Source organism: Amblyomma americanum, chromosome 8 (genome assembly GCF_052857255.1).
Source record: "Amblyomma americanum isolate KBUSLIRL-KWMA chromosome 8, ASM5285725v1, whole genome shotgun sequence".
Lineage (NCBI taxonomy): Eukaryota > Metazoa > Arthropoda > Arachnida > Ixodida > Ixodidae > Amblyomma > Amblyomma americanum.
This window is the reverse complement of record NC_135504.1, coordinates 87,258,091-87,269,859: the sequence shown is the minus strand read 5'-3', so window position 1 is coordinate 87,269,859 and position 11,769 is coordinate 87,258,091. Positions and strand designations below refer to the sequence as shown.

At 47.4% G+C, this 11,769-nt stretch overlaps 1 long non-coding RNA gene across 1 annotated transcript in view; it reads right to left on the bottom strand.

Moving 5' to 3' along the window:
- Positions 1–2,316: 2,316 nt before the first annotated feature.
- The window catches only part of LOC144100510 (uncharacterized), a 77,215-nt gene continuing 67,762 nt past the window's right edge, over positions 2,317–11,769 (bottom strand). The window contains exons 10-12 of the long non-coding RNA XR_013307699.1: positions 10,922–10,969; positions 6,906–7,008; positions 2,317–2,411 (exon numbers count right to left, since the gene is read on the bottom strand). This is a non-coding gene — a long non-coding RNA (uncharacterized LOC144100510). The remainder of the gene's footprint in view (positions 2,412–6,905; positions 7,009–10,921; positions 10,970–11,769) is intronic.

Below are 11,769 nucleotides of genomic sequence, written 5' to 3'. Positions count from 1 at the left end.
TCGGTTAGTCAAGATCTAATAATAGAATTTCACGTGTGAAAGCGTGGTACACAATGCACTGAAATACGATAGTTACATATACGCAACAATTCCGGACAAGAGAGTTTTTGAGCGGGAAAGAGAGAAATGGTATCTGCATATCAGACTTGTATTTTTTCCTAGGAAGGTTTTCGCTGTAAGCTCCCAGACGCGAGCGATGGAAAAACAGAAACAAAGGAATTGATCATTACCTTCAATATTTAAAATTTTGGTCTCAAAATGTTGGATGTGAAACGGTGCTACGTAGTGTGCCTTGCTCGGTGGAAATTTCCAATAGCTCTGTTTTACACGTGGTAGGTCATTTTACGTTCGACGGAGACTCATTTCATTCCTGCACGTAAAACAACCTTGTAATGTGGCAAGTAAACAATTAGGCAATAGTGATCGCCAGCTCGAGAGGCGCAAAAAGAAAAGTTAAAATCCTTCGCATGCCTTGACTTTGTTCTGAACCTCCCAGAAACTGAGCGCAAAAACCAGATGCTCTCGTTACCGTTATCAGTATCGTTATTGCTGTCGTTACTGCAGCGTATTAAGTAGCGATTACTCCATTCCGGTGATCCGTCCCTTGTACAAATATTTTTATTCCATGCCACACTACATGTGGTAAGGCATTCCACTAACCTCTCGGACGGCTTCCCCGCAACAGATTAAATTGGTAATCAAATTTCACACAACACTGATTTTACCGAAACGTTGCCAAGCTAACACACTAAGTCGCTCATGTTACGCGAGATGCAAGCAATTAATAATTAACCTAATTCATATGAACAGACGCGGAGTCAACTAAGGTCACTGAACTTCTATATTCACGCCTCACTGTGGGCCACGAGGTTCTTCGTATTGGAAGCCTTTGGAATATATCCGCCCATCTGTGGTTCTACAATGGGAGTCGAAATTAAAATATACAACCCGTCCAGCATTTCTCCTCCATCAGAATAGTGTAGCCACCGCTGAAGAACTGAACACCATCAAAGCAAACAGTGAGCTACACAGCGTATGTAGCTAAACTGCAGTGCCGGGCCGTGAACTCGTAAACAAGCCTGCATGGCTTTAGCAGAGACATCCTCGTCTTGTAGGGGCAATTCGTTTCTACTATGACAACATCGGCCGCGATCGCGCAAGCACGGAAAAGACAAACGTACCGCAATTGCTTGACCTTGGAAGTCTACGCCAAAGGCCAAAGAGAGACAGGTGCCTTTGATGGTCCAACCCTTGGACAGATGGCCACTCTGGGCGTAAGTAACGATGGATTCTTCCGACTCTGGAGCCTTGCGCTCGAGACTCTGGGAGAAGGGGAGAGTAAGGAGGACACTCATTACCTTCCGATGGCAGTCTATTAAAGAAATGGAATAATTAAATTTTTAAGAAACCGAACAAAATGATTAGCAAGATTATTGATTGATTGATATATTGATTTATTGATTCGAAATGATTCGGAGAATGAAAAACAATGCGCGATGACTCAGTAATGAATGTCTGCAAAAGTTTGTCAAGAATTCTAGTGTAGTCAATAGAAGAAAAAGAACAGGACCCCTTTTTTAATATGTATCGTTATTCTCTGCTGGAAATAATACCTGGTACCGCCATGAACATAAGTACGCGAAAGATGTCTTTCGTCCGACAGAACTTACAGCAATTACCATTGTCGTTCAAAGTAACCCAGGGTACGAACCTGTGTCGCACAACACAATGCACGAAAAAAAGCTTTTCTCACAACACAGAATTGTGTGGCGCGACAGAAAATTCTGTCGTGCGTTTTGAATCGGGCCGCTCGCCAGTCAGCCGATATTTGTTCCAGATTCTTCATGTTTCTTTCTGCCTTGAACCTGCGTCCTGTGTACGCAGTTCTTCACGGGCTGTTTGGTCATGGTAAGAATTAAAATTTTGTCACCGCGAAAATTATGTAACCAAACGAGAGCACAGGAAAAGAGCTGGCTACATTGACTGATGCTACTCAGCTGTAGCTAATGGGATGTGTGCTGGATCTTCTACTCATCCCTTCAGTACCTGATTACCGTGCTCAACAATGGAAGGAGTACAGCAAATAGGAAGCATCGATTCATTCACATAAGCTAGATAAATATTTCTCACTCATTTCTCCGATACCAAACAGTGTTTTGTCTTCCGCGTTAAATGCTGCTTCATATTTCAATGGCTGCACTTCGCGCAAAAGATAGTGAGAAAAATTGAAAACCAATATACCCGACACCGGCCATGATACAGGGGAGCTCAAAAACCTTGCGGATTCAATGACGTCATGATTTACCAACCTGTGATGTATCCGGCTGGGTGTTGCCCTGGTGCCGCAACCAGGGTTTGGGGTCCCGTGCTCGGCTGGTGGCGTAGATGCTCTCCTGTCAGGCTTGACAGCGCTGCGAGAATAACAACGAGCTTATTTTCTATGTTCGAATAGATGGGGATGTTTGGCTTACAAGCAGTAAAATCTGCCCATTCAATTGAGAAAAAAAAATGACAGTCTATTTGCGTAGTTTAAAAAAAAGAGAATTCAGCCCACTAGCAGTTTAGTTTTCCCTTCGGTTCCGGTGTCCAGATCCAGTGTTCACGTATGGCAGTTTTTCGGATAACGATAACGGGTTAATGTTCGCATTAGCATAATTGCATTCTCTACTTGACATTCATAGATATCTGCTGGAAGTTCCACTGCCATCAGCGAACAAGTGGCTGAGGCCCTTTCAGCGGTCCCTCCACCCGCACCAGCACAGCCGTCCGCACCTGTCGCTGCACCCCTGACCTACGCTGCCGCCATCTCTCGGCCACGGCCGCCTAACTACCGTCCAACCTACGCTCCACCTCAAGCGTCTGTGCCTCAAGTTCCTCACGCTCCGAAGCCTTTTTTGCGACCGCTTCGACAATTTGGCCTTCACTGACATACAAGTGATAGTCGGCCTATTTGCTACTCTTGCGGACTGCCTGGTCACGTGGCCCGGCTTTGCCGTCGTCGTGCGCCAATCTCCCCAGATGCCTTTTACTGGCCTCCTCGCAGTGAATACTCATCGCCAGCCGAGCCGCCAAAGAGTCGCCCGCTTTCACCTGACCGCACTCCCTTCTCCACCCGGTGCTCACCTTTTCCTCGTTGCCGCTCCCCTTCTCCCCTGCGCCGGTGCCCGAATCTTTCGCAAGATGAAAACTAGACGCCGCAGTTCCTGAGGCGAGAACTGCGCCACAAGCGAATTGTCTATGGCCTCAATTATCTGCGCCAATATGATCGCGTGCCTGCGACGACGCCTACAACACCTTGCGCAGACTCCTCACGGCACCACCCATCTTGCGTCAATACGACCCTCAAGCCCCAGCCAAAGTACACACGGACGCCAGTGGCATTGGCCTCGGGGCTGTGCTCGCCCAACGCGAGTTTGAATTCGAGGAGGATGTGGTTGCTTACGCCAGCCTCACCCTCAGGAAAGCCGAATCCAACTACTCGGTAAGAGAAAAGTGTGGTTGGCCAGTGTCTGGGCCGTTGGCAAAATTCGACCTTATCTCTATGGCTGTCCGTTTGACGTGGTCACCGAGCATCATGCCCTGTGTTGGCTTTCTTCGTTAGAAGATCCCTCTGGTCGCCTGGCCCCGGGAGCTCCAAGAATATAACATACGTGTCGTATAACAGTCGGGCCGCAACCATCAGGACGCAGATGCCCTGTCCCGCTCCCCGCTACCGGCCGAGTTTGCCAACCTCTGCGCCATAGAATCCACTGCGCCTTCGCTCACCACCTGTGACATGCTTTCTGAGCAGCGTAAATATGAGTGGATTGCTTCTGTTCATGACTTTCTCTCCGACCCATCTAAACCTCCACTATCCAGCGCCCTTCGTCGCCAAGCTTCACATTTTTCCATTCCCGATGATCTATTCTATAAGCGCTACTCTAAGTCAGATAGACAGAAATGGCTTCTCGTAATCCACGACATCTCCGGCCCCAAATCTGCACCAGTTTCCAAGCTGACCCGCAATGCGGCCACGCGGGAGTCTTCAAGACGTACACTCGCATCCGTCTATGGTACTACTGGAAAGCTAGTATAACTTCATCGTAGAGTACGTTCGCTCCTGCACGTCCTGCCAACGCCGTAAGCAACTGCCTTATCACTCTGCTGGACAGTTGCAACCACTACATTGTTTTCCTCGCCCCTTCGGCCATGTTGGCATCGATTTATACGACATCTGCCTTACACCGCTGCTGGCAACCACTGGGTCATTGTTGCCATTGGTCACCTGAACCGGTATGCAGGAACCGCGTCCTTCATTATGCAGCGCTTTATACTTCGCCACGGTGCTCCTTGTGAACTCCTCAGTAATGGAGGACGCGTCTTGGCTGACGTTGTTAAAGCTCTACTCGCCGAGTGCAATATCATTCACCAGACTTGTACAGCCTACCGGAAACAAATGGTCTAACTGAACGATTTAATCGCACTCTGGGCGGCATGCTGGCGATGTACGTTGCGGCCAACCACACGAACTGGGACCTCGTTCTACCCTATGTTACGTACGCCCACAACACTGCTACCCACTCCATCACCGGTTTCTCCCCATTTTTTTTGCTCTACGGCCGACATCCATCGACAAAGTTGTGCAACTGTTTATGAAGCTGCCCAGCACGCCGAAGACTCCCGCCAGATTGCACGGTCACTCCCGGCAGACACTCAGGGGCGCCAAAAACACCGCCATGACGACGGTTAGCTTGATCCGGATTTCCCAATCGGTTCACTCGTCTGGCTGCGGATCCCTTCCATTGCTTCCGGCCTCTCAAGGAAACTTCTTTCAAAATACCCTGGCCCCCACCGTGTCCTGGAGCGCACATCCTCTGTGAGCCCCTCACCGTCTTCCGATCTCCGCCCACGTGGTCGCGAGACAACGCATGTCCAACGACTCAAGCCGTACTATATACGACCAGGTTGCGTTGTCGGCACAGTGAGTAGCCAGGATGGCTCCTTTTCTCCCCGGGGCCATTGCGAGGAAGATCATCATCCTAGTCTCACTGTCATCACAATACCATTGTGTTTAGCCGGAAACAATAGAGCACTTCTCTTTTGTCATCGCTACTCATCGATCCGGAGGCGACTATTAGAGGTCCCAATGCAGAATGTCAATTTGCGTCTGTCTTCTGCTGTTGTTCTGTCCATTGGCGATTCTATGCTTGGCCATACGAATGGGAATGTTTGCTCTGCCGTTCATAATTATCTCCTAGAATCAAAACGTCTACCTTCATAGGCTTTCATACTGTCCATACCATCATAAGCTTTCGTATTTGGGTAACTACTTTTTGCAATTCCTACTCTCTCTCTCACAATCTCTCTTTTTTAAAGATTCCCTTACCTGATTTTCAGTTTGTTAGGTCACCCTAACCTCCTGCAACCTCCTCTGCTACGGAAACAGAGTTACACAATTTTTGTTAGGTCATCCCATGCTTGCCATAATAATAATAATAATTGGTTTTGAAGGAAAGGAAATGGCGCAGTATCTGTCTCATGTATCGGAGGATACCTGAACCGCGCCGTAAGGGAAGGGATAAAGGAGGGAGTGAAAGAAGAAGGGTGCCGTAGTGGAGGGCTCCGGAATAATTTTGACCACCTGGGGATCTTTAACGTGCGCTGACATCGCACAGCACACAGGCGCCTTAGCGTTTTTCCTCAATATGCTATTTAAATAGTGACCGCCTGGTTATGGCCAATCCCCCTTGTGGGTATGTGCCATTTTGTGAGGGGAACAACAACAACCATCGCTCAGAGAGAGCGCCTGCTGACCTGAACAGGAGAGAGACTCTGTCGCTGCCGTGGTTTCGCCGCCGTCTGAGCATCAACCTAAGACCCCGTTATAAACTGTCGATGACAGAGATCTATTGGTGGACTTTTGCTGATACTGCTCTCCGTACTGCTAGAGCAGTGTTGATTTAATTCAGAGTGATGTTCGATATTTCTTCTAAAACATCAGTCTGAAGTCAAGTTCAATGTAAATGTTATTGCTCTGATTTTTATTTCTCCTGTGGGCTGCTGGCCATGTTATGTGTGCCGACATTGCTCATTCTTTCTGCATCTGAGTAGATGCGTTATAGTTATGCGTGGCAGCGCGTGTGTCAATGCGCGACCACAGGCTGTTGGAGAGCTGCAGTATTTACTCGCGCCATGAATGTACTTTCTTCCCTGAAGTATTCCTGAAAACTTGGGGAATGCGTGAATTACGCAGAATAGAACAGCCCGAAATCATTTGAAGCGGTACAAATGGATGAATGGGTAGGTTGGGAGAATTAACACTTCAACCCATGTGACTAACATTCTCAATAAAGCGAAATGGAGTATTCAGCACGCTTTCCGTGTATGAGAGCATACGGTTACCTCAATCCCGCACTCATAAGTGACGTAGCGGCCCGCAATGCTCTTAAGTTTGTGCGGCTACAGTTCCCTCTAGCATAGTTCACACCTTTTCGCATTCGGCACATGGTGTAGTTGTTTGGCAATAAAAAACCGGGAACCCACAGACATTCACATTATTATAACCAGACTTGCCCACCAACAGTATCATGTGCAATAATGACGCGAAGAAAACAATTGCACGTTTCGAGAGCACAAGTTCAGCCTGCGCTCATTACGCGACCCTGTTCACTAGGCTTTTTTTTTTATTTCTGCACGAATTCGCATCGTCCGCATCCCCTTTCCTTGTAGTAGTCAACCAGTCGGCGACTTCTAGGTCTGATAAATAACCGCCGCTGTCTTCGGCCATGTTGGAGGTACTAGTGTAGCTGAAGGAAAATAAATCAGCCTATACAGGTAGCCAATTTGCACTTAGCTTACTTGCCAATACCATCACGCCCCGAATCGCAATCAACACTGGTTAAAAATGCCACTCATGGCGCACTTACTCTGGCGTACTTTGCAAATTGGGCATGCAAGACGCCCTAGTTCAGGAAATAGAAGGCGACCACACGAGTCTCGATGTAGCCTGTCACATCCAAAGGACCGATGCTGCCGGAGAAAAACAATAACTTCAATGCACAGACATCGCGCGAAAAGTTCCAAGAATATCTACACATTCTCGTCACGACCATGCATTTCCTTGTCGTAATTCCTTCCCTTCCTTCTAGCGCTGTTTCGTTAACGTGTACTGTTTGGCACAGCAGAGGGGTTTAGTCCCAGCTGCAGAGACAATCGCTGATGCCATTTTTGTACACATAGAACGCTCCTTGAAGCCTGTACTTGCGTATGTCATCATCATCATCATCATCAGCCCTACTACACCCACTGCAGGGCAAAGGCCTCTCCCATGTCTCTCCAATTAACCCTATCCTTTGCCAGCCGCATCCACCCTTTGCCTGCAAACTTCTTAATTTCATCCGCCCATCTAACCTTCTGCCGCCCCCTGCTACGCTTACTTTCTCTTGGAACCCACTCCGTTACCCTTAAAGACCAGCGGTTATCTTGCCTTCGCATTACATGCCCTGCCCAAGCCCATTTCTTTCTCTTGATTTCGACTAGGATGTCATTAACCCGTGTTTGTTCCCTCACCCACTCTGCCCGCTTCCGATCTCTTAACGTTACACCTATCATTTTTCTTTCCATGGCTCGCTGCGTTGTCCTTAACTTAAGCTGAACTCTTTTCGTTAGCCTCCACGTTTCTGCCCCGTAGGTGAGTACCGGTAAGATTATGCTGTTGTACACTTTCCTCTTGAGGGAAATTGGTAAACTGCCACTCATGATCTGCGAGAATTTGCCATATGCGCTCCACCCCATTCTTATCCTTCTAGTTATCTCCCTCTCATGATCCGGATCAGCTGTCACTACCTGCCCTAAGTAGACGTATTCCGGCACAATTTCTAGGCTCTCGCTGCCAACTGTTGTTCCCTTGCTAGGCTGTTGAACATTACCTTGGTTTTCTGCATGTTAATTTTTAGACCCATCGATCTGCTCTGCCTGTCTAACTCGTTGATCATGATTTGCAGTTCACCTCCTGAGTGACTCAGCAAGGCAATGTCATCAGCAAATCTCAGATTATTTAGGTATTCTCCATTTATTCTTATTCCCAACTGTTCCCAATTCAGGCCTCGAAATACCTCCTGCAAACATGCGGTGAACAGCATTGGCGAGATCGTGTCTCCTTGCCTGACGGCCTTCCTTATTGGAATTTTATTGCTGACTTTATGGAGGACTATAGTAGCTGTGCAGTTGCTATATATATCTTCCAGTATTTTGACATAAGGCTCTTCTACCCCCTGATTACGCAATGCCTGTATGACTGCTGAGGTTTCCACTGAGTCGAATGCTTTCTCGTAATCAATGAAAGCTATATATAGAGGTTGGTTATATTCTGCGCATTTCTCTATCACCTGATTGATGGTGTGAATATGATCTATTGTAGAATATCCTTTACGAAAGCCTGCCTGATCATTTGGTTGATTAAAGTCTAACGTTGCCCTGACTCTATTAGCGATTACCTTAGTAAATACTTTGTAGGCAACGGATAGTAAGCTGATCGGCCTGTAATTTTTCAAGTCCTTGGCGTCTCCCTTCTTATGAATTAAGATAATGTTTGCATTCTTCCAAGCTTCTGGTACAGTCGAGGTCATAAGGCATTGCGTATACAGGGTGGCTAGTTTTTCTAGCACGATGTCCCCTCCATCCTTCAACAGATCTGCTGTTACCTGATCCTCCCCAGCTGCTTTTCCCCTTTTCATTGCTTCTAAGGCTTTCTTTACTTCATCTTTCGTTACTGGCTTGATGACGCATTGCTGTGCACTGCTGTGTTTCTCATTAGCGTTCTGATTACATTGGCTACTGTACAGGTCTGTGTAGAACTCTTCGGCTACGTTAACTATCTTATCCATATTGCTAATGACATTGCCCTGCTTGTCTCTTAATGCATACATCTGGTTTTTACCTATGCCTAGTTTCCTCTTCACTGTTTTTAGGCTACCTCCGTTCTTTAGAGCATGCTCGATTCTCTCCATATTAAACTTCCTTATGTCGGCTACCTTGCACTTATTTATTAACTTTGATAGCTCCGTTAGTTCTATTCTATCGGTAGTGTTAGATGCCTTCATGTTTTGGCGCTTCTTAATCAGATCTTTCGTCACCTGAGATAGCTTCCCGGTATCTTTTCGAACTGTCCTACCGCCTACTTCTACTGCGCACTCCGTAATTATTGATGTCAGGTTATCGTGCATTGAATGAACATCAAGATCATCTTCCTCAGTTAAAGCCGAGTATCTGTTTTGCAGCGCTATCCTAAACTCCTGTGCTTTCCCTCTTACGGCTAACTCGTTAATGGTCTTCTTCTTTGCTAGCTTCTTCCGTTCCTTCTTCAAGTCTAGGCTAATTCTAGACCTTACCATTCTATGGTCGCTGCAACGCACCCTTCCGAGGACGGCCACATCCTGAATGATGCCAGGTTTAGCGCATAGTATGAAGTCTATTTCATTTTTAATCTCACCATTGGGGCTCTTCCAGGTCCACTTCCTGTTTTCTCGTTTGCGGAAGAAGGTATTCATGATCCGTAAATTATTTCTATCCGCAAATTCGACTAATAACTCTCCCCTGCTATTTCTAGAGCCTATCCCATAGTCACCTACCGCGTGGTCGTCAGCCTGCTTCTTGCCCACCTTCGCGTTGAAGTCGCCCATCAGTACAGTGTACTGCGATTTTACTCTATTCATTGCTGATTCTACGTCCTCATAGAAGCTTTCAACGGTCTGGTCATCATGGCTGGATGTGGGTGCGTAGGCCTGCACCACTTTCAGCTTGTACCTCCTATGCAGCCTAATTACTATAGCTGCTACCCTCTCGTTAATACTGTAGAGCTCCTCTACGTTGCCAGCTATATCCTTATTAATGAGGAAACCCACACCTAGTTCTCGTCTACCCTCTAACCCGCGACAGCACAGTATGTGTCCGTCCTTTAGTACTGTATACGCCTCACCTGTCCTCCTAACTTCGCTAAGCCCTATCACATCCCATTTAATTCCCGCTAGTTCCTCGAACAGCACTGCTAGGCTAGCCTCACTAGCTAAAGTTCTAGCGTTAAACGTTGCCAGGTTCAGATTCCAATGGCGGCCTGTCCGGAGCCAGAGATTCTTAGCACCCTCCGCTGCGTCACAGGTCTGACCGCCGCCGTGGTCAGTTGCTCTGCAGCCGCTGGGGACTGAGGGCCGAGGGTTAATTGGTTTGATCATAGAAGGTTGTGGCCAAGTACTACACCAGGGTGGCCAAATCCTGCTCTGGTGAGAAAGTGCGTTGTCGGTTCTGGTCACCGAGATAAGGCCGCACTCCAGGCCTGGTTATGCAATTCCATCGACACGCGGATTTTTTTTTTTTAAACCCGGTGGAGAATTGCGCGGCACCAGGATTTGAACCCCGGTCCTCTTGCACGCGAGGCGGATGTTCTACCTCTACGCCATCGCTGCATTGCGATGTATGTATTACGTATGTATTACGGTCAAACAATGACTGCGGGCTCTGGCAAATTGTTTTGAAATAATTCGGGCAATGACTTCCTCTCTATAGTGCAGACCGGCGGGTGTCATACTGAACCTCGATCGAAGCTCCGACCTAAGTGAAACTATAACTTCTGGGCTCTAACATCTCGAATCGACGTATATGCTTTGAGGGACGTCGTACTGAGGGCTCCAGATTTAATCTCACCATCTGGGTTTCCTCAACGTGGGCTGATTGTTCGTGAGACAATCGCGGATGGCATTTTGTACATTACGGTAGCATTTCAGGCCTTCAGCGTGGCCAGCTGCACCTATGGAGTCACTGTAGGTTTTACCAGAACTAAACCACCGCCAATTTTTTCTCTCTCCACCTATCGAAGCTTACTTTCCTTTCTTACAGTCTAATGACGGTAGAGAGCCACTTGAAGCGCCCACTGTGTGTGTGCACATACCTGGCGACTCATCCGTGTATGAGGCTGACGGGAGACAGCAGCGCTCCCCTGCAGTGGATGATACGACATGGTCAATAACCGGTGCGGCAGCCAAACATGATAGAAAACAAACGTGGAACGAATTCTTCAATACACAGTTTTTTAGTGCTTATAATATTAAACAGTTCCTGAAATACCAAAAGTGTTGTTGCAGTATTGTTGGCCACAAGAAGGTAAGGTATCGATTTAGCCTAGACTTGTAGAGGGAACGGAATAAACTGGTGATGAGGAAGCCCATCAACGAGTTGGGGATAAGATGGAATGTAGAAGAATTCAGGATAGCTGCAGAAAAGATATTTGGCTTTAACCGAGGACGACGTCGTTAACGTTCTAGCTATGAAGGATCAATCCCGGGACTTTGAAAGGAGCAAGTGAACGCCAAAGCCACTAAGCAACTGTGGCTGCTCGAACGGCTGCCCTACCGCAACCCAAGCAGAACAGGTAATTGGCCCAGTATTGGCAATATACTGGTAAATACCGGTCCTGTAAAGGACCTTAGAAAATCATCCAATTTTAATGTTGGGCCGATTATATTTGCTGTTTGGGTAACACTGACGCCTAATGTTCCTCCATGATTGAAGGAAGGAGTAGAGTGGGTGAGGGAAAAATCTCGAGTTAATGACATCCTAGTTGAAATCAAGAGGAATAAATTGGCTAGGGCAGGGAATATGTAATACGAAGGCAAGATAACCACGGGTCCTCAAGGGTAACGGAGTAGATTCAAACTCATCCCTACGCCCAATACCAGACCGCACCCGAGAGGACTAGGAGGCGACCCTGTCTCGCTGCTGCACCCTCGAGGCCTAGAG